This window comes from Pyxicephalus adspersus, chromosome 3 (genome assembly GCF_032062135.1).
Source record: "Pyxicephalus adspersus chromosome 3, UCB_Pads_2.0, whole genome shotgun sequence".
Classification (NCBI taxonomy): domain Eukaryota; kingdom Metazoa; phylum Chordata; class Amphibia; order Anura; family Pyxicephalidae; genus Pyxicephalus; species Pyxicephalus adspersus.
This window is the reverse complement of record NC_092860.1, coordinates 6580936-6607128: the sequence shown is the minus strand read 5'-3', so window position 1 is coordinate 6607128 and position 26193 is coordinate 6580936. Positions and strand designations below refer to the sequence as shown.

Below are 26193 nucleotides of genomic sequence, written 5' to 3'. Positions count from 1 at the left end.
TAATAATAATAATAATAATAATAATAATAGGAAAAGGTAGGTGGAGAACTTCCCATTGCAAAGTGTACTTGAATTCTGGTTCGTGGAGCTGCACAGAGAAGCAAGAAGGACTTTCCGGGAGATAAATTCAGGAATAAATAAAACGTATAGTAATTGGGGTAACAGGGCCCAGTGGAAGAACATCCAGTGCTCTGGTGGCTCAGACCTTAGCTAATCGGGTTTTCTGTGCTGGTTTTTTTTTGGGGACCACCCTTATTTTCCAAAAAAGAATCAATCGTCATCAAGTAAGCATAGACTGGGAAGAGAGTAACATTTGCATAAAACTGTGCTGTACCTATTGGATATTTTGGACACTTTCAGACTTGAGGTTGAAAAATGCACTCTTGGCTGTTCCCAGTTGCTCTTTTCCAACTATTATTCTATTAACCACAGAGTTTGACAAGTGCTTTGTTGTGTGGTTGAGTGCAGTTGAGGTGTGATTCCTTCTCCAGAACAAGAAGTTAGAAGGGACCTGCTGCTCTCAGGAACCCATCTGAAATTTAGTACAGCCATATGCAAACATGTGCACATACCATTCCCAACTATTCCCATTCAGTTGAGTTGGCAGTGTGGTTGAGTCTGCAGTGGAACGTGAAAATCAACAGAAGGTCTGAAATGACCCCTCTTGTCTAGTTCTTCATCAGGTTCAAAATTCCGAGAAATGTATAATCTGTTTCTGTTTACAACAAGCAGACACATATAAGATTCCATGTTTAGCCTGCAGTTTTCTATACTCTCTAGAGATATTTCATCCTTTAGGAGCCACAGCAACATACAAGGAATGCTGTCTTTTGGTTGACATTTCAGGTTGACCACGACCTTGAGGGCAAAAGCCTCTGGAGCTGTAGAACATCTCAAAAGGATAAAGCAAACTAAACTGAGTACATTCCTCAGATGGAAATGACTTAAGCTCAAGAATATAGCACCCAAGGGGCAATAATTACATGTATCTATAGATAGATGCCTACATATAACAGCCTGGTCTATCTTCAACACTGCTTAAAAAAGAAAAACTTGGATCCTTCTCATACCCAAAGTACGAGACATGAGAAATTTGTCTGAATATTGCATTTTCCCCATTTAGGCCAAATTGTCATACAAGCTGCAACATAGACTTGATAAGTATTATTTTGTAAATTTTTACTGGCCAAGCTGTCCCCAATGTACATTTGCTTTGACATTGCTAAATGAAAACCGGGAAAACAGCTGGTTTGGTTTGATTTTCACTTTCCTTGCTGGCGTAAAAGATTAAGCCTTCTGAGTTTGGAGAATCACAGACATAGACCCAAGAGTGTTTCAATCAAGTCTGGAATTGGTCAAAGAGTAAAGGTTTTTGTTTTGCTGTTCTGCAATTTTTAACACATGCATGGATGATACTCTATCTCTTCTTCTACTGGGGACATGTAAGACCGAGGTCAGAACCTTTAGTCTACAACTAAGTGCCTATAAATCCTTGAAATCCAAAGGCATCATTCTTACAGAAGTCATGACAGTAACTTATATTACAGTTATGTGTTGAAATAATTTTTTTTTAGAAAATCATTCTATTTTTAAACAGGGTCATTGGCATGCTGAAAAGAACCCGTAAGAATCATCTTCAGGCCTTTGCCATCTGCTGTTCATTGCTCAGCACTACAGGTAAGGTCTCTTCAGTGCACACGTCTCAGGATGGCCTGAATAGACTGCTGGACATTTAGCCGGCTTAGAATGGTTTGTCTATGTCTTGTAAGACCATTAGCCAATGGACTCTACTACCTACTGCTGTTTGCATGGACAGAACTTGCATGAAATAGAAAAATTTAAATGCACAATGTGTACTTACCCCAAAGTAACTGGGTGGTTTATATCATTGTGTATTTTTGGGAGGGGAGGGGTCCATGATCGATTATTTTTCCTATTGGTAAAACTGTTGAAGCGCAAAGAGTCGAAAACATTACTTGAAATTAGAAACCTTCATTACATGGTGGGTACCTTTGGACACATTTTTGCCCAAGGGAACCCACCATGTAACTGAACCATGGATATCATGTTTGTATTTCTTGATCTTCTTCTCATACCCAAAGTACGAGACATGAGAAATTTGTCTGAATATTGCATTTTCCCCATTTAGGCCAAATTGTCATACAAGCTGCAACATAGACTTGATAAGTATTATTTTGTAAATTTTTACTGGCCAAGCTGTCCCCGATGTACATTTGCTTTGACATTGCTAAATGAAAACCGGGAAAACAGCTGGTTTGGTTTGATTTTCACTTTACTTGCTGGCGTAAAAGATTAAGCCTTCTGAGTTTGGAGAATCACAGACATAGACCCAAGAGTGTTTCAATCAAGTCTGGAATTGGTCAAAGAGTAAAGGTTTTTGTTTTGCTGTTCTGCAATTTTTAACACATGCATGGATGATACTCTATCTCTTCTTCTACTGGGGACATGTAAGACCGAGGTCAGAACCTTTAGTCTACAACTAAGTGCCTATAAATCCTTCAAATCCAAAGGCATCATTCTTACAGAAGTCATGACAGTAACTTATATTACAGTTATGTGTTGAAATAATTTTTTTTTAGAAAATCATTCTATTTTTAAACAGGGTCATTGGCATGCTGAAAAGAACCCGTAAGAATCATCTTCAGGCCTTTGCCATCTGCTGTTCATTGCTCAGCACTACAGGTAAGGTCTCTTCAGTGCACACGTCTCAGGATGGCCTGAATAGACTGCTGGACATTTAGCCGGCTTAGAATGGTTTGTCTATGTCTTGTAAGACCATTAGCCAATGGACTCTACTACCTACTGCTGTTTGCATGGACAGAACTTGCATGAAATAGAAAAATTTAAATGCACAATGTGTACTTACCCCAAAGTAACTGGATGGTTTATATCATTGTGTATTTTTGGGAGGGGAGGGGTCCATGATCGATTATTTTTCCTATTGGTAAAACTGTTGAAGCGCAAAGAGTCGAAAACATTACTTGAAATTAGAAACCTTCATTACATGGTGGGTACCTTTGGACACATTTTTGCCCAAGGGAACCCACCATGTAACTGAACCATGGATATCATGTTTGTATTTCTTGATCTTTTTTCTCAGGCAGTATTAAAATAACAGATTGACTGCACTCTGATATGTACAAGATGCTACTACAATAATGACTTTGATTGATCAAGTATTTTGAAACTTTGATATTTGATACTCTGATATTCAGACTGCGAGTGGTGGGTGTTCAGTATCAGATAAAATTGTGTCATGGTAAGGGGACTCTTAGGTGTTTAATTCTAAACAATTCACTGAGCAAAGTTTTCACCAGGGACCTCAAAAACCTATTCTTTACAGACCAGCGTAGTCTTATCTCCCAACACGTTTTGCCTGTGTAGGCTTCTTCAGGGGAGTTTGTAACAAAGATTCACCATGCAAACACTATATACCAATGAAAACACATACAGCGGGGGAAAGAAGTATTTGATCCCCTGCTGATTTTATATGTTTGCCCTCTGACAAAGAAATGACCAGTCTATAATTGTAATGGTAAGTTTATTATATGTGTGAGAGACAGAATAACAACAAAAGAACCCTCAAAAAGCCAGTGCTCAAAAGTCAGAGCTTGATATGCATTGTAATGATTGAAATAAGTATTTGATCCCCTATCAACCAGTCTGGAGACTGGCTAGGCCACTCCAGGACCTGCATGTGCTTCTTCTTGAGCCACTCCTTTGTTGCCTGGGCCGTGTGTTTTGGGTCATTTTCTGCTGGAATGCCAATCCACAACCCATTTTTAATGCCCTGGCTGAGGGAAGGAGGTGCTAGGCCACTCCAGGACCTTCATGTGCTTCTTCTTGAGCCACTCCTTTGTTGCCTTGGTTGTGTGTTTTGGGTCATTTTCTGCTGGAATACCCATCCACGACCCATTTTCAATGCCCTGGCTGAGGGAAGGAGGTGCTCACCAAGATTTAGCGGTACTTGGCCCCGTCAATTGTCCCTTCGATGCCGTGAAGGTGCCCTGTCCCCTTAGCAGAAAAACACCCTCAAAGCATAATGTGTCCACCTCCATGGTTGACAGTGGGGATGGTGTTTTTGGGGTCATAGGCAGCATTCCTCCTCCTCCAAACACGGTAAGTTGATGCCAAAGAGCTAAATTTTGGTCTCATCTGACCCCAACACTTTCACCCAGTTCTCCTCTGAATAATTCAGATGTTCATTGGCAAAATGCAGACGGGCCTTTACATAAGCTGTCTTGTGCAGGGGGACCTTGCAAATTCAGGCCTTCATGGCGCAGTGTGTCACCAATTGTTTTTTTGGTGACTATAGTCCCAGCTGCCCTGAGATCATTGACAAGTTCCCCCAGTGTAGTTCTGGGCTGCTTCATTAATGTTCACATGAGCATTGCAATTCTATGAGGGGAGATCTTGCATGAAGCCCCAGAGGGAGATTGACAATTACTTTGTTTTTTTTTCCATTCTCGAATTATCACCTCAACTGTTGTCACCTTCTCACCAAGCTGCTTGGCGATAGTCTTGAAGCCCAGTCCAGCCTTGTGTAGATCTACAATCTTGTCCCTGACACCCTTAGACAGCTCTTTGGTCTTGGCCATGGTGGCCAGTTTGGAATCTGGTTGATTGCTTCTGTGGACAGGTGTCTTTTATACAGGTACTGTAATAAACTTGGATTAGGAGTGTTCTCTTACAGAGGGTGCTCCTAATCTCAGCTCATTACCTGAATACAGGTAGACACCTGGGAGCCTGAAATCTTGCTGGCTGATAGGGGATCAAATACTTATTTCACTCATTACAATGCACATCAAGCTCTGACTTTTGAGCACTGGGTTTTTGAGGGTTCTTTTGTTGTTATTCTGTCTCTCACAGCTACAATAAACCTACCATTACAATTATAGACTGGTCATTTCTTTGTCAGAGAGCAAAGCACAAAATCAGCAGGGGATCAAATACTTCTTTTCCTCACTGTATAATTATACATTTGCAATGGACATGCTATTTATTGATAATGCATGTATAATTATATAGCCAAGATAAGTGCATCCAGTGCTCACTATAGTAAATGACTAAAACCAGATCATGATGACAATGGAGGACTTACAAATTAGTGCAAGTAAATGGAGTACAGAAAATTTACATATATAGCTACTGTAGATCCTGCTTTCCATTAGACTCTATTAGTGAGGAGCATTAAAAACATTTTGCTTGAATTACCTTTAGACTCCCAGCATTCCATGATTAAACACCCCTAAACTGTACACCAAGACTAAAATTCACTAATACTGGCCTGTGTAAAACCCCATTATGCACATTTTTGTCAAATGCTTGAGGACACTCAACCATCACACCTATGAGAAATTGTTGGACATCCCATTCTTGACAAGGGAAAATATTAAAGCCCCCACCCCCAAAACACACAGGCATTTTAAATCCACAAAAAATGTAGAGTGTGTCTGCAGAAATTTTTGTCCATTCAGCATACAGAACGTTTGTGAGGTCAGTACTAAATTTGGACTCATGGTCAGGGTTCCAATTTAAGCCAAAGGTGTTAATAAGGCTTAAGTCAGAATTCTGTACAGTCGACTGAAATGTCTCAACACCAGGTCAGAGCTCCGCGGAGAATACTCAAAATCCTCCACACCCATCCCATAAAACTTTATCTTTATAGAGCTGGATTTAGGGGCACTGTCATTCCAACAATGTTGCCATGGGGTAAGAAGCACAAAATTGTTCAAAAATGTTTTAGCATGCTGCAGCATTATCCTTACACTCCACTGGCAAACCTGAATCCAGCATTTGCAAAGGAAGGTCCACATTTGTGCCGAAACGTATAAATTAAAATTCAACCTTTGACATTTAGCATTACTTAGCAAGAGTATTATTACAAAACAAAATGGGAAATGCAAATCACCTGAATTTCAGCTGGTGTATAAAATGTATTTCATGATCTATGTAGGGGAATCAGCTTATCCTCTTGAACTGTATATGATTGGTAAAAACTAGGCCTGGTTAGCTTTTTGAGAATAATGTCGGCTCCATGGCCTCAGACAAAGCTTTTTACTGTTCTGTAGTGAGAGGCTGAACTTCTACAGCTGCTCCAGTCAATGTTACTTCATGCATCTGCCAAACATTTAAAATAACAAAGTTCAGTATTTAAATTATTGTGTATTTCTAAAACAAGCATCTGAAAATATCTACATAGCTCAAATATTGCCATATTTGTAAAGCCCAAATCTAGCCAAGATTTAAGTAGGCTGGGAAAAGATTGTGATACTTTGGCAAAACTCCTTGGAGTCAATGAGGAAGGCAAAATTAAGGTGGCTTTTTGTGGTTTTTGTGCAAATGCCTCCTGGAGATACAGAAGCTTCTTTCAACAATCCTGGACTTGTTTTATCTGAGTCAGAGCTGAAGCACTGAAACAAAAATTTGGTAAATTGGTTATTTGTATCCCCTTTATTTATCTTGGTGACCATTGTCACTAGCATGAAATCTGAAGGGAAAGCCAACATTATGGGCCTGATTATAGACTATTATTGGAGAACCTGGGTGATCCAGCAAACCTAGAATGGATGTTTTAAACATAATTTGCTTTTAGTTGTCATGTTTTTAATCCTGGATCAGATCCATTTCGGGTTTGCTAGATCAACTAAGTTCACCTATGATAATCTATCTTCTCCAGTCTTGGAGAGATTTTTTAAATCAGGTCCAATGTGTTGTCAACAGTTGGGACTAAAACCTCCAATGAAGACACCTGTTCCATGGACAACTTTGGAGAGATTTACTCTCATTTGCTGTTGTGTTTTTATGTTGGAAAGTAAAATATCCAAATAACCTGAAAGTGGTTTAACCTCGAGGATCTGTAGCAAATCTGGAGCTGAGCTCATTTACCATAGTAAAGAACATGCAGCACCGCCAACACTAATTGGGTTGGCCAAGACCTAATGTGGGCGCAGAGGCTGATTTATTTGGAGGAGGCCCTCGGTGAGGCCAGCAACGCGTTTCACATAGTATACATCATGTAAATGAATTAAAGAGAACAAGTAATGGAATCCAGTTTCGATTTGCTCATCGCTTGCATCTACCGGTTCCACAAATAGGAGATGACAAATTTTAACAAGGCACTAGAAGATTTGGGTTGAGGCCACAATGACATATGTAAAGATGACTCAGGAGGAGGCCGATGACTCGGGCTGTCCTTTTAAGCCAGCGTCTGTAATCAGCGCTCGTTGAATCCCAGTAGAGAGGGAGAGGATGGTTGTGTGTTTACAGACTGCGTCCCTTCTCCCAGCCACCTTGGCACCACTCCACGTTTCTGAGGTTTGGTGTAAGCGCCAGCGGCAGCCGTCACACTCGTGCTCCCATCTGCTGAGCAGGATGGCAGGAAAACCACAAACTCACTCTGAGGCTCCGTCATTTGCATAGACCAACAGCCTCCCATGGTGCACTGCAGATGGAGAACAGCGGAGGAACACAGCTTCCCTTCTCTAGGAGGAAACCGACTGAAACGTTCGTAGATGTTAATGTGAAACATAACGAGCCAGCGGTAGCCCAGATTCCATGTCCGGTACACAAAGAGAGTCTTTTCTCGTTAGAGAGGTGCTGACAGGTCAGAGTGAGTACATCATAGACAGCTGATACAAAGAATATCTTAATACCTGCCTAGCACCACAGAGGGCGGAATGAAGACAAGCGCAACAACAGGCAGCGCAGAATTATTGTAATGGTCAAACAGTGAACAAGAAATTGAATCAGCTTGCTCTTGTCAATCTCCCAGTCCAGTGGTCACATTTTTTTTAAAGCAAACCCCCTTAAAAAGTTATTTAAATGCTTTACAAACTATATTTTACTTAATTATTATCAATGTCCAAATGAACTTTCAGGTTAAATCAGCCTAATACGTTGCAATGGTATCAAAACAAAAAGTGTGCAAAGTCTGCTAAGTTTACTTAGCTCGTTGAAAAGCCTTTACCCTTGTCAGCATGCTGCAAAGAAGGTTTATTGCTCTCTGTGTGGAAGTAGAGATCTCTCTGCAGAGATCTGACATGCCCCCGCTGAATCAGAGCTGTCCAATCAGCAGGGACCACAATCTTTGCTGATTGCACAGTTATAGATATGACTCAGAAGTGGGCGTGTCAGACCTCTGCAGAGTGACTACTCATTCCACATTTGGGAAAACTTCCTTCTCTGCAACATGCTGGCAGGGAATTTTTACTAAGGCTCTGGCTGCTATCTATTGAAACTGTAGAAATTAGCACAGCATAGCAAGTTCAAATGACCTTTAAAGCTTTTCTAAGGCTGGAATGATGCTATCAAAGTTGTTTCTTGCGACAGAAACAAGAACAGAAATAGAATAAATAATGTCAGAACAATAGATGGGAAAAGGGGGTTTGGGGTTCAATTTGGACTCTGTAAACCGAATCAATGTGTCTTAATATAGGTGCCATGGAGTAAATAAAGACCCAACAGGAATATGGAAACACTCAAGAAGAAGAACTTGGCTTGAGATACTTCTGCAGAGATCTCAGATTGATTAAGCAGCTCACCAAGCTGGGCACTTCGGTAGCTTGCCACATCTTATAAATAGTAATCTCCGGCAGCGCAGAGAAAGCAGCACAAGAGCCTCACTGTCACCGACTCTTTCCAGGGAATCCGTTGTGACTCATTACCAGCAAATAGCTGGTTTGTGGATATTGGTCTGCTCAGTAATACCACCCAGCAATTCTGCCAGTGACAAGGAATAATTCTTACATGATATGCTGCAGGCAGGAGTAGCAAACCTCAGTGCTTACCCCTCTGGTGTTTGGAAAGGAGGGCCGGGTGACTGAGTATGGATCATAAAGGACAAGAAGCGTTAAAATGAAAAGTGGGCAAACTGTATCTGTAGCTGATCATTACTTTATAAATATGACAAACTGTACATTGAAATGCAAAAGTAGGCCTGAAATAAAAGTGGAGATCCTCTTAAAATACTTTAAAACACTTTTACATTTTTAGATACCTTTTTTATCAGATTGATACTTTTATTAATTCATCAAATACTTTCATGAATGTCTATAAAGCTTTAGAAATGGTTTCAATGCAAAAAAATAAAAGTAAAAAGTGTAGTTCTCCTGTGTTATTATTATTATTATTATTATTATTATTATTATTATTAATAAACAGGATTTATATAGCACCAACATATTATGCAGTGCTGTAGATTAAATAGGGGATGCAAATGACAGACTAATACAGACAGTGATACAGGAGGAGAGGTCCCTGCCCCGAAGAGCTTACAATCTAGTAGGTGGGGGAATTTACACATAATAGGAGGGGGATATGTAGTAGTGGGAAGTAGTGATGGTTTGAAAAGACAGAAGAAGATGGGTAGGCAATGAGCAGAAAGTAGGAGCAAGCCGAATAGGACGAGGCAGACCATTCCAGAGAGTTGGGGCAGCTCAGTCTTGTATCCGTGCGTGTGATGAGGTTATGAGTGAGGAAGTCATTAGTAGGTCATTGGAGGAGCGGAGAGAGCGGCAGGGGGAGTATTTTTCAGGTCAGAAATGTAAGTGGGACAATAACTGTGGAGGGATTCGAAGGCAAAGCACAAGAGCTTGAATTTGATTCTAAGGTGAAATGGAAGCCAATGTAGAGATCTGCAAAGAGATGCAGCGGAAGAGGAGCGGTGTTATTTATTGATCCAACCTGGCCGATCCATGAATGACCTATTAGGAATGACCCTGTTCACTTCTATGGAGGGGAGCACAATGGAATGACGTCCCCTTGTTCTTCCCCCTCTCTTCTCCAACCAACAGAGCGATGCTGTGTGTACAGCTCCCACTTATTCATTTATCATTGGAAATGATCATGAAAAATCATTTCAAGCAACAGAAATTCAACATGGGTACAAAGCCTTAAAAATGCTTGCAAACACCAAAGAACAATTACAAAAGGATCTTAAGCATTGGCATGTGGGGCCCATTCACGAAGACAGCAGGGGTGACAAAAAGCCCCTTTATGTTACATATAAGGCCAAAAAAAATGCACAACAATGTTGCTGTCTCCTACTATTTCCTAAATAAAGGATAAAAAATGGACCCATTTGGTCTTAAGTAATCCATTTTCCAAGGTGTTTTAGGAAGTAAAAACCGCTTTCAATAAAGTTGGAGCCTCTGGCTGTGTTAATGATTTTAGAAATAAACAAAACTAAAATAGTTGTAGTTTATTTACAGGGCTGATGTAGATCGAGATAAAAACCTACTTTAGAAAAAAAGCAATCAAAATATGTTTAAAAATTAGCACTTCGTAGATAAACTTGACAGCAATAGGTGCCGTGCGGTTAATCGCTGCCACTCAGGAGGTCCACAGGGGCTGACGCAATAGCGCTATGTGTTGATATTTAGGCTGGACGTCCATGTCTGTTTAACCAAGGATCCATCCCAAAGACAAAACACTAATAGACGCAGTTGGCTGCCACAGTCAGGGGTCAGGCACAGAATACCAAGATCGGTAAACACGATCCATTGATACTTCATTAAAAATGACCTTTTTCACAGGAGGTGGTCTTACAGTATATGTTACACCTATGCGTCAGCCCATGACATAGAGGCTATGGAGCCCTAAACAGGGCTATACTCAGAGGACCCCAACTAAACTAAATAATCCAGATTAGAGACACAACCTGGTCCTTGTATGGATATTAGTGAGCATGTTTTGCTGATTGACACCCAAGTGTATAAGTAGCTCACTTATTATTATCCATTTATTTAAAGCCTCGTAAGTGCAAAAGACCATTGGGTTCAACCCTAAAATATATGTATACCCAACATCTATTCCCCAGTATGTTTGGTGCCATGCCTCACTGTGAACAGTTTTCTTGAGCTTATGATGTTTTGTAAACCTACAAATCACTTGTTGTTCCAAAGGAACACAATAAGCTTTATTAATGGTTGTCTAAACTCAAAATAATATTATAATATATTGCCCTTTACCAGTGGTGGCTGCATTTGTTTTATTTTATAAGATTTCTATTTCCCTTTATTTCCACTTGCCAGTAATATATTTTCTGTCCTTGGAGGTCAACACTCACGTAACATACTATACATACTAAGAAGCAACCTTTCCACTTCAGAGGTCTATTCCTCTATTGCCATCTGGACCTATCACCATATTTTTGACTTTGTATAAAAGGGGGGCTAGCTTGTTTTTTTTTAAACACTATTTTTTTACATTTGACAGGGAGGTAAGGAGCTAATGGGAAACCTGTAGCCTCCTAAGATACATACATCACCTATCCCAGCAGACTGCGGGCTGCTTCTGAAAGCATGTCACCTCATTTCACACCTGTTAATATTGGAAGAACAACATGGAAGAAGAGGAAGAACATGGATGTGTCCAATCCAAGTCGGAATGAAGATGGAGGTGTCGGTGTGGGACCAACTGGACTAAGATTCTGGAGAAATTGATGGCTTTCCAACCTACAGAATAAAGGTAAGTGTTATTTTTTTTACTGATAGTTCCACTTTACCTTAACGTGCTTGATTCCTCTCCTCAACTACCAAAAGTTATTCACCATGCCTAGCGTATCCAATGCACCTATGATAACACATACCCCTCACACACACTCCAATGTGAAAGCACTGGGATCTAACAAGAGATTGCTGAAATTCTATGTTTGCAGTAATACAAATTTGCATATATTAAATGAAAAAAGTGCAGATAAATTTGGGTGGCCATTATTCTGATTAAGCAACGCTTTGACTCTTCCTGGTTATATTGGAGCATACCCACTCCCTCTTTCCTCCCATGCTTTCCTGTTGGCCAGGTATTAGCCATTATTATCATGAACCAATAAGCGTGTATAGGAGGGAGTAGAAAATACTAGAAAGTGAATGAGCATTTAAAGATCGGAATGACTTGCCATTTGGGTTTAGCTGGGTCACTGTAAGCTGCTGCAGACAAAATCCTTTAAAAACCCACCGCCAAAAGCACTTTATTATACTTGCCTTTGCACACTCCCATAATACCATGTATTTATAAACAATGAAATATTACATTAACGTCCATAGTTCATAGCAATAATTTTCCTTTGGAGGGGATTCCATTTCACCCAACATAGTCGTATGTCTCATTCGAACCAATTTTTGGGGAGAAGCCAAATATCCTACCAGTAATTTTTTGGGGATGTGGAAGCCTATAGGAAATTCACAATAGAAAACATACAGATAGGGCCTGATTTATTAAAGTTCTCCAAGGCTGGAGAGGATACATTTTTACCAATGAAGCTGGGTGATCCAGTATACTTGGAATGGATCTGGTCCAGGATTCAAAACATTTGCTAGCAAATAGCAAATTACCTTGAAGAAATCTATTCATATATATTCATTGATGAAAACATATCCTCTCCAGCATTGGAGAGCTTTAATAAATCAGTCCTATATTGTTCTGGCCAAGATTTGAACCCCATTGGGAGTGATTTATCCATTTAGCCGATAGGCCACAGTGCTGCCCATATGCAGACCTGGTACTTGGCTGCTGGGCTTGAGCACCTCTTCATGAAGCAAGTCACATGCTAACCAATATCCAACTATTGACAGTGGTTTAGCACTTCACAAGTAAGTATACATTAGTTGTGAGGGCAATTAGAACAAAGTGACAGAGTCTCTGTAAAGTCTATGTACCGCGGGCTGTACAGTAGTGCTATACCATAACAACTACCCAAACACTACTGGTAAGACTGACTTCTAAACGTGATGACAGCTGCTGTCATAAAATGATGTAGCAGAACCTATTACCACTTACATTTCTTAAACTAGAGTGTACGTTAAAGAATTGGCCTTGTAATTACAACACTTTCATTTAATTTCATATGTCACTTTAGTTTGAGTATAACGTTAATGAATCCAGAAGGATTTTGGAGCCACCCAGGAAAATACTTGTAATGTAGCAAGTCATAATCCTGCTTGGTAAAAAACTAGACAAAACAAAGAAAAAAATCAAAATGCTGCCTAAAGACCCCCAACTGGAAAACATTTCTGTGTGAACATCACCCACCCAACAGCTTGGAAATGATGCAGAGTTAACACGTTGAGCTGGAAAGAATCCAGGGACAGAACACTGAACGTAGTCTTGAAGGAAAACCCATAAGCAGTTCAAACAATGAGTCAAAACGCTGACTTGTACGTCCCCCCACGCCAGTATGGAGAGCTTATTTGTACTTGGAACTGATGCGACTCCTTGAATTCCTTCAAAAGTTTAAAGAAGCAGGTGTGGAACAAGAGTCAATATACAGCGGTCAGTGGAAACATCCTATTACCAGGACGAAGAAAAGGTGACCAAACCCTTCAACTTGCGTTGGCTTAGGTGTGCAAAACTAACACAGGAAACACTTGCGTGTTATGTTACTGGAACTACAAGCCAGGAGTGTTACTGTAATTATTGGGCGGCTCCTGGTCGAAATTAAAACAAATCGGGTCATTTAAAATGGACAGACCTTTTTAGTAGTTTTTTTGATCGGACATAATTCTTGACAAGCATCAAGTTTTGAAACTCCAAATTCCCTTGGTTAGAAAATGCAGATTTTCTATTTGGTCACAAAACAGGACCTTAATATTGTATTAGAAAATAACCCCACATTTATATAATAGTCCTTAGTTCTGTGAATTTCATGGATAGGTGCAAATAAAAAAATTGTTCCATAGGCTGTGAAGGTCCAGAAGCACCATAGCACCCCCACACAGACTTCTGCTTGCCTAGCATTGCTTTGACCTGCTTGGTGTTTTAACTTAAGTGTTGTCGATTGCCCAGTGTCGATTGTTGTTGTTAATCTGTTCTCAGTAGTGTCTAGAGGGAAAAACCTACCATTACCTGGCCCTATTGCTGGATTACTTGATTACAAATAGCTAATCTTTGTAGGGGGTTTCCAAGTGATTCTTCACTAGGGAGGTGGAAACAACCCAGGAACTGGGGTCCCAATTCCTTCTGGCATTATAGATCTGTTTTGGGCTGGGAAAGTAAGGTGCTCCCAGCATTCACACACATTGATAGTAGTTTTCTCCATACATTCACTTCATAGGGCAGATTTTATGGCCAGCTAAGAAGAATACATACAGGTAGCCCTTTAAGTGGACTTTTGTCCTTGGGTGGCACTTTTTAGGAGTTGTTGGGTATGGGTTTGATGTGGCACCCTTGGACCAATGTCAGAAACTAGGATTACTTGGCCAATCAGGGCAAATGTTCCATTTCAAACACTGATATATGAGGAAGAACTTTGACATTTGAGTTGGGTTCTTCCCCACCATTCATGGATGTACTGACCAAGTATTTGATGTAATGGCTTTGGTAGGGCCCCAAGTGTTAGAATATGGCTTGGTTCGTTGGATCCTGTCACCATCAGGAGCCTCACATCTTTGGCGGAGAAAGGGATTTGGGCATTTGAGCCCTTTCTTTTCGGGAGAAGAAGACTATAAGCAGCCTTGTGCACAGCTTGTTTTGTGTTTGGGACCTTACAATTCTTTCCCTTGGGATTCCGTTAAGAGAATTGTTTTTTTAAAAAAAGGAAAATTTGTTAGGGCTTTGAGTTTTCTCACTTTGTCCATTGCATAAAATAACTTTTAAATCCATGCTGTCTGATCATTAACCCCTTTTTACCCAACTGAGCCGCTGTCTCGCAGCTTTGCCTGAGGCAATGCTTCTTCAGCCACTTGGTTGTATTATTATTGCTGGTCCAGGCACCTCCTGCACAGTGCTCTGGTTTCTGTAACTTTTACCTACTCTGCGAGGTGTGTAAAGCGATGGCCTCGTGTGCTCTGTTTCTTCACACCCTCCAGAAAGTAGATGGAGCAGAGTTCAGCGCTGTTGGCCATCGGCTGATGATGTGACGGAGGGGATTTTCCTATGAAACCGCCAACTTGTACCAGGTAAAAGGGAGATTGCATGGCGGCCACACAGGCGTACTTGGCTCAATACCTTGGTTGTGCAGTTACTTTCTGCAGTAAAGAGAGAAGAAGGGGAACAGAAAACTCTGGTAAAAAAACACCTTTTAGTACTAAGCTCACAGTTTACCACGTTTGATATCTATGCACTTTTTTGTATGTTTTTGGAAAAAAAAAAGTAAGACAACCTAAATCCTGGATATGGAGATACAGCCAGTGTTCATCAATTTATCAGGTGGATACCAAGTGGCCATTAATCACTGTGTAATTCTTTCCAAATTTTCCCCCCTCCATGAACATGAGGTCAATCCAACTGACCGATTCAAGCTGAACTCTGGTCTAGTCCCATCCAACTTCACTTTACCCCCCAGCCTAAACCTCTTCCTGCCAATCTACAATTTGCAGTAAGAACAATATTAAATATGTATAATAAATATAATAAATATGAATTTGTAGTCACATGGTAGGTCAAGTCTGAAGTCCACTTTCATATGCTCTGCAGTGTGGTTCATTCTTCGAGTGCCGATTGGACTTCCTGATTACATGTCCATTGCCTATCCATCATATGGGCCCTTACCGGTTTCAGAAAAGTGGAGTCATAACAAGGGGTGGCATTAAGGAATGGACTGGTCTCTATTTTTAACATATCTATTTTGTAATTGTTTCTGACAATAACAATACAATACAGAAGAGAATTACACTATCATATTGTGACATCTGTAGCATTGAAGGCTTTTTGGAGACTGAAACCTACAGCCTCCATGTGCCCTCTTTGACTGGCTTCTGATCATTAGAGGAAGGGTGGAGATGTTGGTGTTGGCCAAGTCTAATAGACATCACTGTTGGCTAGGTAGAATTACTTGCCCTCAGGACAGGGTACTAAGCAAAGGACCATTAATATACAGATCCCTTGTAACTCAGAGTATTACAAGGAGAGGAATGGATCGGACATTTCTCCAATGTGGACTGAGAGAACAACAAAACACAGGTAACTAGACATTCCAGTCTGGCTTTTATTGCTCCATGTGTCTTCCTGTCCTGATAACACTATGTTACAACTGCCCTGTGCACACTTCCTGTGTTATCTCAAATGGCTTAAATATTTCCCCGGCTCCTTTCTCGGACTACAGTTCACAGAGATATTCAGTAGTTTAAGGCGGTTGCTGAAGGCAATTGGGCTAAAACCACTTGGTCACAACATTGCTATGTGTTGTCAGCTCACAATAGGAACTAGGGGCTGTGTATTACCGGCGGATTACCAGGCATGTTTTTATACCTTTAGTGTCTTTTAAAGCATAAAATACAGGGATTTAATAAAATAAATTAAAATATACCTAAAATGTGTTTTCTGCTGCTCTGCATTTAGGTTGCACAGGATTGTGGGAAAGCGATATATTTCTTGTTGCCAATAATATATTTTGTAAAATCCACATTCTAGTTATTGGAGCTGAGCTGTCAGCAATCTAGCTCTGCAGCCTAAAAATTCTAAGGTCAGTCCCTGCAGTCAGTGCAGTGTGGCTCCATTGCGTGCCATGGGGCGCCCGAGTGTTGGCTTTGGCTGAACACACCATAGGAAATACATTTCGGCTGGAGCTGGGCAGAGGGCACACAGACCTGGATGTCTTCCAGTGGCTTTTCGCCTGAAATATGTCCTGAACTCCGAAGTCTGCGAGAGATTTGTAGCAGGCAGACGCATGTAACTTACACTCGGTAAACCGTTTCAGTTTATTGACGGATTAGGGTTACAAACAAAATACGCCGTGTTGTCTTTTTGGAAAGCTCATGGAGGACCCAGGGCAATGGTATTGATTTTTTAACATGATGAAGTCAATATGGGCTACCGGTCGGCATGACAAATTTGGGACGTATTCAGGTTCGTTCATGCCAACTATTTGGCAAACCATCATGGGGTTGAGTGAAAAAAGTATCCGGATATAACTGGGTCTTGGAAGTATTTGCTTTAAAAGCAAGGCACCGCCACAATAATAAAATAAAAATTAGTGGAAATAAACAAAGACAACATTTTGAAATGTGAATTTGATACTTATTGTACTGTTACTTCTAAAAACTGCATCACATGACCAAGCACAGAAGAAGAACCATTGTGCTTGGCAGTTGCATTCAGCAGTATTGCAGTAATGGGCCATGAGACAGTTTTTTCCGCCAAGAGGGGCAGTAAAAATGGGGGTGGCCAGACAGAGTAAAAATTATTTGAGAAATTTTATTAGTTGTCAATAGGGATGAACGAGCGAGAATGTTAAGTTTGATCTCGCGGTGAATCGGGTCTTTCTCGTTTACCGAAAATGTTAGCAAGAACGGCCTTCTGATTTGCTGGGAGGTTAAGCTATTGCCGAACAGGAGGTTTTCCAGGGCTTCTTTCCCTGGAAATCCTCTGCGATCCCAGGGCACTGGAGGTTAATTAGCCTTTAGTGCCCCAGGGGTCGCACACTCTTCTCAATGAATGCAGCCACAGCTGCAATCATTGAGAAGATGCCCAGCACAGGTGAACCTCCTGACATTGTAATATAAGTATCTCTGACAAATGATTCATTTTTATCTGTAACACATGTATCATTGTATCATTTGTAAGAGATACTTATATTACAATGTCAGGAGGTTCTCCTTTGCCGGCCATCTTCTCAATGATTGCAGCTGCGGATGGATTCATTGAGAAGAGTGCGCAATCCCTGGGGCACTAAAGGTTAATTAACCTCTAGTGCCTTGGGGATCGCAAACAGGAGGATTCCCAGGGAATCCTGTGAATCCCTTGTGAATCCTCCTGTTATAATTTCCTCGATCTTCTGATGGTTTCACGAAATCGGTTCGCCAAAATTTCGAGGAACCATCGAAAGTTTGAGGAAATTTTCGCGAAAATGCCAGAGGCATTCTCGCTCATCCCTAGTTGACAACTACATGGCACAACATATACAGAATACAGATGTCAGGTCTATGAAACATACTACATAGCAAATTTAAAACAATGCAGCAATAAGGAGTATACATCATAGGACCCCTTATCTTGCTGTATTAGTTGGAAGAAAAAATACCCCAGTGTGGAAAAAAAGAAGATCTGTGCATAGTGGAGATGGGTTGGAGGAAGACAACCCTGAAATCAATGGTACTTGGGATTAACTGGGGAACAGGGAAAATTTAAAAAAAATCAAAGAGTAGTGGAAAGGAAAAAATGCCCATTGTTAGAGGTTAGTGGGAAAAATGCCTCTGAAGTTGATGTAAGTGAAAAGTTTAAAAATACCTGGATTTGGCTGTGAGAAGGTAGCAAAATGCTCAATATTAGAGTTAATGGGAAAAAGAATACCCTGACGAAGGGAAAAATGCATGTATGCACTTTTGTAGCTAAAAGGTGCCCAAAGGAGGAAGAATAATGCCAAACCCAGGGTGAAGGAAGCAAAAGTTGAATGGGAAGGGGAATGGGGGAAATATTGGAGCTCAGTATGGGGTGGGAAGGAACAATAGTGCCAACCAGAAAGTGGGGAGGAATAATGGTGCCCAGTAGAGCGGGGGGAACAATAGTGTTCAGAGGGAGCTGAAAGAGATAATAATCAGAAAAAATTACCGTACCCAGTGGAGGGGACTTTTGGGGGTGGGTGGGGGTAGGAGAGGACAATATTGGCCAGCAGTGAATGTGCTGGGAACAAAAATGCTTAGAAGGGATGAAAAAAAGAAACAATATTCCCCTGCAGGGCTGAGAGATAAACATAGTGGCCAATTGGGGATTGGGAGAACAATTGTTCCCAGTGGGTGGTAGGGAAGAACCACATTGACCAGTGGGAGGAGGGATGATACTATAGTCCCCAGCAGGTGATGTGGAAAGAACAATTTAACAAAAGGAACAACAGGGAGGTGGACAACAGTCCTGTTAGGAAGGTCAGTGGCAGTAGTATACGATAGGGGTATAATAGTGCTCAGGGGAGGGGTCAAAGAGAATGGTACTGCCTCAGAGGAGATGGAAGATAACAATAGTGCCCAGCTGGGGGTATAACAAAGTGTAGGAGCAAGCTTCATTAATGCAGGTTCTTGCCTAGGTCGACAAGGGGCCGGCCTCCAAGGAGCAACTTATCCACCATGTTAAAGAAAGGGATAAAGAGGATCTGTATGAAAGAAACAAACACATCCGGAAAAAGATTTTGGGGTATATACAGGGCTTTTACTTTCTGCGGGTGTCTACATGTGTTTCACCTGTTTAGTAGGAGTCACCCTTTAATGACGGCTCGCTACAGATGGAATAACACATGAGAGTGTAGCTGATCTCCCATTTATTCCACTTCTTAGTTACAATAAAGTGGGATCACTTTTGGCTTGGACCATGGCAAACACATAACAAAATCTACCGCTGATTTATTTTGCAGATGTTCAGTAGAGAGTGGATTGGGAAGAGGGGGGCTGCTCACCAGAAGTAGCGGCTGCTGCTGTGTTATGGAGTGTGAGCGGCCTGCGTTAATGTGAAAACACCAGCTTGACATGCTAAGGTAATGTTAGGTAACCTCTCGCAGGCATGAAACAGCAGAAACAATGAGGTGTCACCAAAATCTTGTCCAACCGGTATTTTTTGATTGAAAGCTACAGATTTATAAGAATAAAACACTTTTATAAAACATGTTACAATTAATTAATTAGCAGTGTATTGTATGGACTAAAGATTAAAATATTCTGGGCCAGATTTATTGTATAGTGCTGCCATGCTAACATGGTTCAGGGGCTGGGCACCGGTTGGGTTGGTGTGTAGGTGGCTTTTAGTAGAAGATGAGCAGAGAGAAAGCCTCAATATCATGAACACTGGGCAGCACAGTTGGCTCAGTGGTTAGCATACTGGCTTTTGTAGCACTAGGTCCTAAATTCAAATCTCAGCTAGGACACTATCTGTATTGAGTTTGTATGTTCTCCTCGTGTTTACGTGGGTTTCCTCTGGGCACTCCAGTATCCTCCCTTCTAAAATTGTAAAATTATGAGCCCCATTGAGGAAGAGTTAGTGATATGACCATGAACTTTGTAAAGTGCTGCATAATATGTTGGCGCTAAATAAATCCTGGGTAATAATAAATATGCTCCATAACTTATCCGAATACCTTCCTGCACTCTCTGCCTCTTTTGACATTGTTCTCAGCGATCTTTGAAGACTATAAAACACATTCTATTTAATAAAGAAAAGAAGAAAGAAAATTCCATTGTCCTGTCTGAGGGGGACAATCCTTCTCCATATGCCACCTCTAAGAACTAGTAGGGTGCAACATTTGGTTTTCACACTTTTGGCATTGCGTTGAAGGTAAGTCCTTGCTTTAGGTGACGTAGGTAAGTAGGCTGTTTGAGTGGTTAAATGTAAACTAGGGCAGTATTTCTCAATCTTCTTAACATGGGGGAACCCTTGAAATAACCTTCAGGTTTTCAGGGAACCCCGGCTATAATTATTAGATCCACAGCTCACAGTATATTAGTGTGGTGATCAGTAGGAAGAATTCCTCTTACATCGCTGACCATTGGGAAGAATGTCACCCTTAAAGATAACCAAAAAAAGGAACCCTTAGCAAACTCTGGAGGAACCCTGGGGATCCACACAACCCTAGTTGAGAAAAACTGAATTAGGGATTAGATTTGGGAAAACAAGGTTACACTAAACAGCAAAAGAAAGTTCAGCACAAAGTTCCCCAGGATGAGCAGTAATGGAGAATCTCTCCAGAGGCACAGACAGAAATAAAGACCACCAAGAAAGTAAGAGGAAATCCAAAAATTGTACGTTGTCACCAATACAAGTGGTGAAGGAATATTCTTGAATGGGGACACTGATTTTCTCTAAAATGGGAATTTTGTTCAATCTATGGAGATTTCCTGTCATTTCGTCTGCGACCACCCACTGCCACCACTGAACAAGACGAGGAGGGATCCTGGCTCATCAACTGCCAGCGGTAAAGACATCAGGATTTCATTTACGTAACCTGGGGATTTTTCAAAACATATGGGGACATGTTAAAATAAAATTGTAAGTAAATCCGAACTTGTGTTTGGCATTATGCGTCATTGTACTCCAGCCTTTCTCAATGTTTTTAACATGGGAGAACCCTTTCAGTTCTTCACGGAACCGCTTTATAAATAATATTTTCACAGCTCACAATGTGTTTTTGGGATGGTCAGTAGGTGGAATGTCTCTTACATTGCTGGCTATTAGCAAGAATGTCACCCTTACAGATAGCCAAATCCAAGACAAATGCATTTCGCAAGTTAATTGCTGCCACTAAAAGCTCCTCTGGAGCAACCCATAAGGCCAGGTGGCAATGTTGCTGGTAATTGCAAGGCAATGGCTTAGGGTTTTTGGCTTCCAACAGGGAGTGATGTTACTGCCAGGATCTCCAGGTAAGAAACTTTGAAACAGATTTCCCCAAAAAATAATTTGCTTGAAAAATTGTATACAGGGTGGCATGGTACCAAAATGCAAAATGGATTTTGGGTTTAAAGAAAGACTAATGGGTGCAACAGGCAACTCTAATACAGATCTTCCTCTCTCTTCCCACATAGACAGGAGGAAGGTATGAATAAGAACCTCATGTCCAATCAATCATGCATCCCCTCCCCTTCAGAACCATGCAACAATGAATGTTCTGTGTCTTACAATAACTCTTAATGACCTACAATGTTTACGCAGCAGAGTTTTGTGGTCTTTCGCAGCTGATCCTTCCATCGTTAAGCGTTTTAAATTTTGTCTGGAAAATCCAATAATATGCCTTCGACATTTTTCTAAAATGCTTGCTGACTTAAACCTTGCTCCCCATACATGTGGATGCCCCCGACGGGGGCTTCCCAATGCATCCCCACTCTGTAATTACCGACTTGCTGATTGCGCAAGGCAGACGCGCTTGTAAGAAGAGACTGTTGAACATCCGTCTGCAGCCGTGTACACGATCCGTCATTACCTGCTGTACATTTATAGCAATCTAGGTCTGGTCCGCCTACACAGCGAGCAAGCACAGTGTACATTAGTGTGCCCCCCCATCCCCGACACACTGGGCCAATGTTTCTTCTTCCTATGTAATTAAACAATGGTTAGGCGTCTTGCTCCAATTCCAAAAATCGCTGGCTGAATGGAGCGTCTTACAAGAATGGAGTAAATGAGCATGTGACTTACTGTAAATAGATTTGTTTTCTCTAGGATGAAGTTTTAAAAATGGAAAATTTGACAATGACTAGATGGGCCTCAAAACACCTAAAGTGGAACTAAAGTTCCACTTTAAAACTTCCAGCATGCAGGAATGGACTCCTATCTGCAGGGAGTATTCTTCCCTGCCTGATCTTTTGTGGGTGCCAGGACTGAATGAACTCCACCTACTAGATTGTAAGCTCTTCGGGGCAGGGTCCTCTCCTCCTGTATCACTGTCTGTATTAGTCTGTCATTTGCAATCCCTATTTAATGTACAGCGCTGCGTAATATGTTGGTGCTATATAAATCCTGTTTAATAATAATAATAATAATAACTCCTCCATACTCCCTCTGCAATGGGAGTTCCAGGTCATTCTAACCTGACCAATCCAGATGGCCAAAAATTGGAATGCAGAAGAGGAAGGAAGAAGCAGCTCAAGGATAAAACCAAGAACATACTGATAGTAGGAGAAAGCAAACTAATAGAGACTTGCTCATTCGCATTGCTGCTTCTTCTTTTACTTACCATTCACAGGAGAGGGGAAGGGAGAAGACATGTGAATGTTACTAAATTTATCTATTCCAGTTACAAAATGTTGTATTATTTATTATTATCAGTCCCAATGACATTGTTTGCAGGATATAAAGTGAGAAGAGAGGGTTATCTTAACTTTAAAGCCAATATTTAGATTTGTCCAGCCAATCACACAGGAGGGCAGTTGAGGACAGCTGGCTTTGGGGAACGAATGACAAGTCAGATGGACGGAGCTCTTGACACTGAAATAACAGCAGCACGTGAAGTGGTTCAGCAAAAGATCTGAAGCACCCGAGGGAATGACTGGTCATCATGATACACTTTACACATCAGAGAATGAATAAGGGGGACGTTTGACAAAATGAGGGGTGGATACTAGGCCCCCTTAATTAAAAGGAAATTCCAGATTTCGAAAAGCTTTCCACTTGCAAACCCCCACACCATAGGGTTTATATTGAGGAGATGAGGTCCTCTTCTCCAACGATGGCCTTTGCCACCTTTAGCATTGATTCTGATTTTTTTCCAAAAAGGGAAGGTACATGTTTTTTCCCCCTTTTCCTATTTTGGCAAATCAGATTCAATCCAGTGTAAATAATCATTTATTTGTGATGGAATGAAGTGTGTATCGTTTGAAGGAACCCAGTGGAAGGTGTAGAAGAAGCATTGTCTGGAGTTACCTGGAAATGGTGTTTTAGCTACAGTTGGGTTAACGGGACTGGACTATGTGGTAGACAGGTTTCTCAGAGAGACTCCTGAAGGATGTCCTATAAGTGTTATTCAGCCTGCTGATCCTTTCAATACACAAAAGGTCTAGGTAGGAAAATCCTTCCTTGGTGTTTCGGGCCGTCCGTTTCATAGAAGTGTGCTGATGACTATTGGGAGCACCAGTTGGGGTATCTGGTTAACCTTAGGAGAAAATCTTTAAAGGACATATAGAGACCTCCCTAAACCATGCAAGGCACAGTCTTAGAGCCCAACCTAAGCCCAAATGAGCAATTTTTTAGGAAGCAATCAGGTTCATATTTGAAATTTGAAAATATTACCTCTCTTAACAGATGGAAGTTGCTCAGTTGTTCACCACCTCCTTCCAATGACCGTGTGGTTCCTAAAGTAGAAAGGACCAATTATTTAAGACTGTTTCCCAATTCCCCACATATATTCATGGTTTCCACAGTAATATAGAGATGCTGGGTAATAGTCTGGGATCAGTGGTCCTTTCTATTTTTGGAACCACTTGGTCACACACAATTAAGCTACCTATTGGTTAATTCAGAGATTAGGAAAGTTGATTGTGGTATAGTGTGCAAGCATATTTGTACCATAGAATAAGTATTATATTCATGATTTTGCTCCTGTACACTGTTTATATTTACGTATTAACCTACTGCTATTAGAATTGTTCAAGTTTGGGTTTGAATAGGTTTTAAAGGATCACTCCAACAAAACCATTTAGTAGACACACATACAATATTATTTGTTATACACATAATTTAATATATATTATATATTTTTGTTCATCATAAATAAATATTCCACAAACAGCCATGCTGAGTGGATCATATTGCTTTCAGGCCTGCGTAATATGCTCTGCTTTATCCCCATACGAGCGTCTGACAGAAGGCTGGCAACGTTCGCTAGTGCTCCTTGTCTTTGTGGCTTTGAACAACCAATTTTGGTTATTCTAACACATGCAGTTTCTTGGATTTAATTTCCTTTGGTGTTTTAGGCTGATGTACAAGTGCTCACAGTGAAAGGCTATTATCACATACCATACTCCAATAACTATTCTGTTCTTCTCACTGTGCAGTATCACGTGCAGAATTGCATGTATACGCTTCCAGCTGAACGATTGAGGCCAGCAAAGATTCACACAGCTTGGTGGCTCTCTGCCAGCCCTAAAGCTCCTAAAAGATTTGTGAGGGCCACAAAAGTTTATAAGGGCCCTGTGTACTGCCATAGGGGCATACTGTGACTGCGTGGAGCAGAGTTTCTCAACCATTTTAACATAGGGGAACCGTTAAAATAACTTCAGGGAATCCCTTTCATAAATACTATATTAAAAGCTCACAGTATGAGTAACGGGAAGAATTTCTCTTACATTGATGACCATTGGGAAGAATCCTTGAGCAGAGAGGCACAAACTGCTCATTGCTCAAGGAACCTCTGGAGGAACCCTGGCTAAGAAACATCGTCGTGGAGTATGGCTATCGATAAGCAAGCAAGACAGACATTTACAGAGGTTCGGCTTGGACCCTTAAAAACTTTTAGCAATCCATCGATTGCAGAGAATTTTAAGCACATCAATCAAATGGCAACATCCCCTGGAGTTCTATCTATAACCAAGAAGCCCTGCAGCTGCCCTCAAGTTCTAAAATCCCCTCAATTTTATCCTTTCAGTTTTATTGTATTCTTAATACCAAGTTCACCAAGTAGATAGCTCCTCAGCATTTTGCAGGTGACAGGTTCTCATTAAAGGTCCATTAGGGGTCTTCCAAGTATGCACATTGCCCACCCTAATGCTATCACTCTACACCTCCCCCACGTCCCTTTTTCCTGTCCTAAACAAATCCTCCTCTATTTACCTCTCACGCTCTCCCCCTACCAAACACTGTAGACAAAGTGGGAGGGATTCAGTGCTGTCATTTCAAAGAGAAGTGGGTGGGGTTGGTGTGGACAGGTGCTGATCAACAACCCATTGCTTTCTTAATCTACAGAGGAAATGCTGGGAGACCCATAAATAATAACAACAACCTATTATTATTAATATAATATTAATTTTAATTATTACTATTATCATTATTATTAAAAGATTGAAAAAACATCTTAGTTTTGAATGTAACACTCAGCTTCCATCTAGAGCCTTTCCCTGCAGTACCTTTCCCTGCCACTAGATGTCAGTCTTTCTAATTGAAAATTGGCCAGTAAGAAGCAATTCAGTTCATATCCTTGTCTCTCTGGTTGTTCATTCTATTGGCATGCTCTTTATCAGAACATGAACTGATTGTCTTTTTGTTCTGTTTTTTTGCTGAACAAGAACTACAGGATCTGATAGAGAGTCGGGTACTTAAATTTTTAGAATTGCATTTATATAAACAATGACACTAGGAGAGGAGCATTAATCTGAACCCCCTCTGCCTAGGCAGGTCTTCTGGGACTTGTCTTGCAGCGTTACACTTCCCTTTGCTCCCAATGTACACATATCAAGACTAATAAAGCTCTAGACCAATAAAATTAACAGCAGAAACCAAACCTGCCCGCTGCAGCTAGTTTATGAACCTGGCCTGGCTGCAGCTTATCTGTAACTTACTGTGGTGGCAACATTAATGTAGACGTGCTGGAGGTTGCTGGATTCTCCCCGGAGAGCAGGCAGCGCACATTCCAGCAGAAAGAAATGCTAATAAAATTAAACTTTAACTGTAGTTTAACGCAAGCCAATTTTTTATATAGTTTTTTATATAGAACAGGAAAGAGGGAGAATCGTTTCTGGGTCCAAAGCCTCGTTGGGATGATTTGCCCATGACAATGGTATCATCCAGATGGAAAATATAGAAATATTTTCCTACAATGGGTCTGATAGAAGA

The 26193-nt window shown here is 40.9% G+C and overlaps 1 long non-coding RNA gene across 1 annotated transcript; it reads left to right on the top strand.

Moving 5' to 3' along the window:
- The first annotated feature begins 6992 nt into the window (after nucleotides 1–6992).
- Nucleotides 6993–9125, top strand: LOC140327643 (uncharacterized). The gene is made up of 2 exons (XR_011920056.1): nucleotides 6993–7633; nucleotides 8459–9125. It is a non-coding gene; the product is annotated as an uncharacterized lncRNA (long non-coding RNA).
- Nucleotides 9126–26193: the final 17068 nt, after the last annotated feature.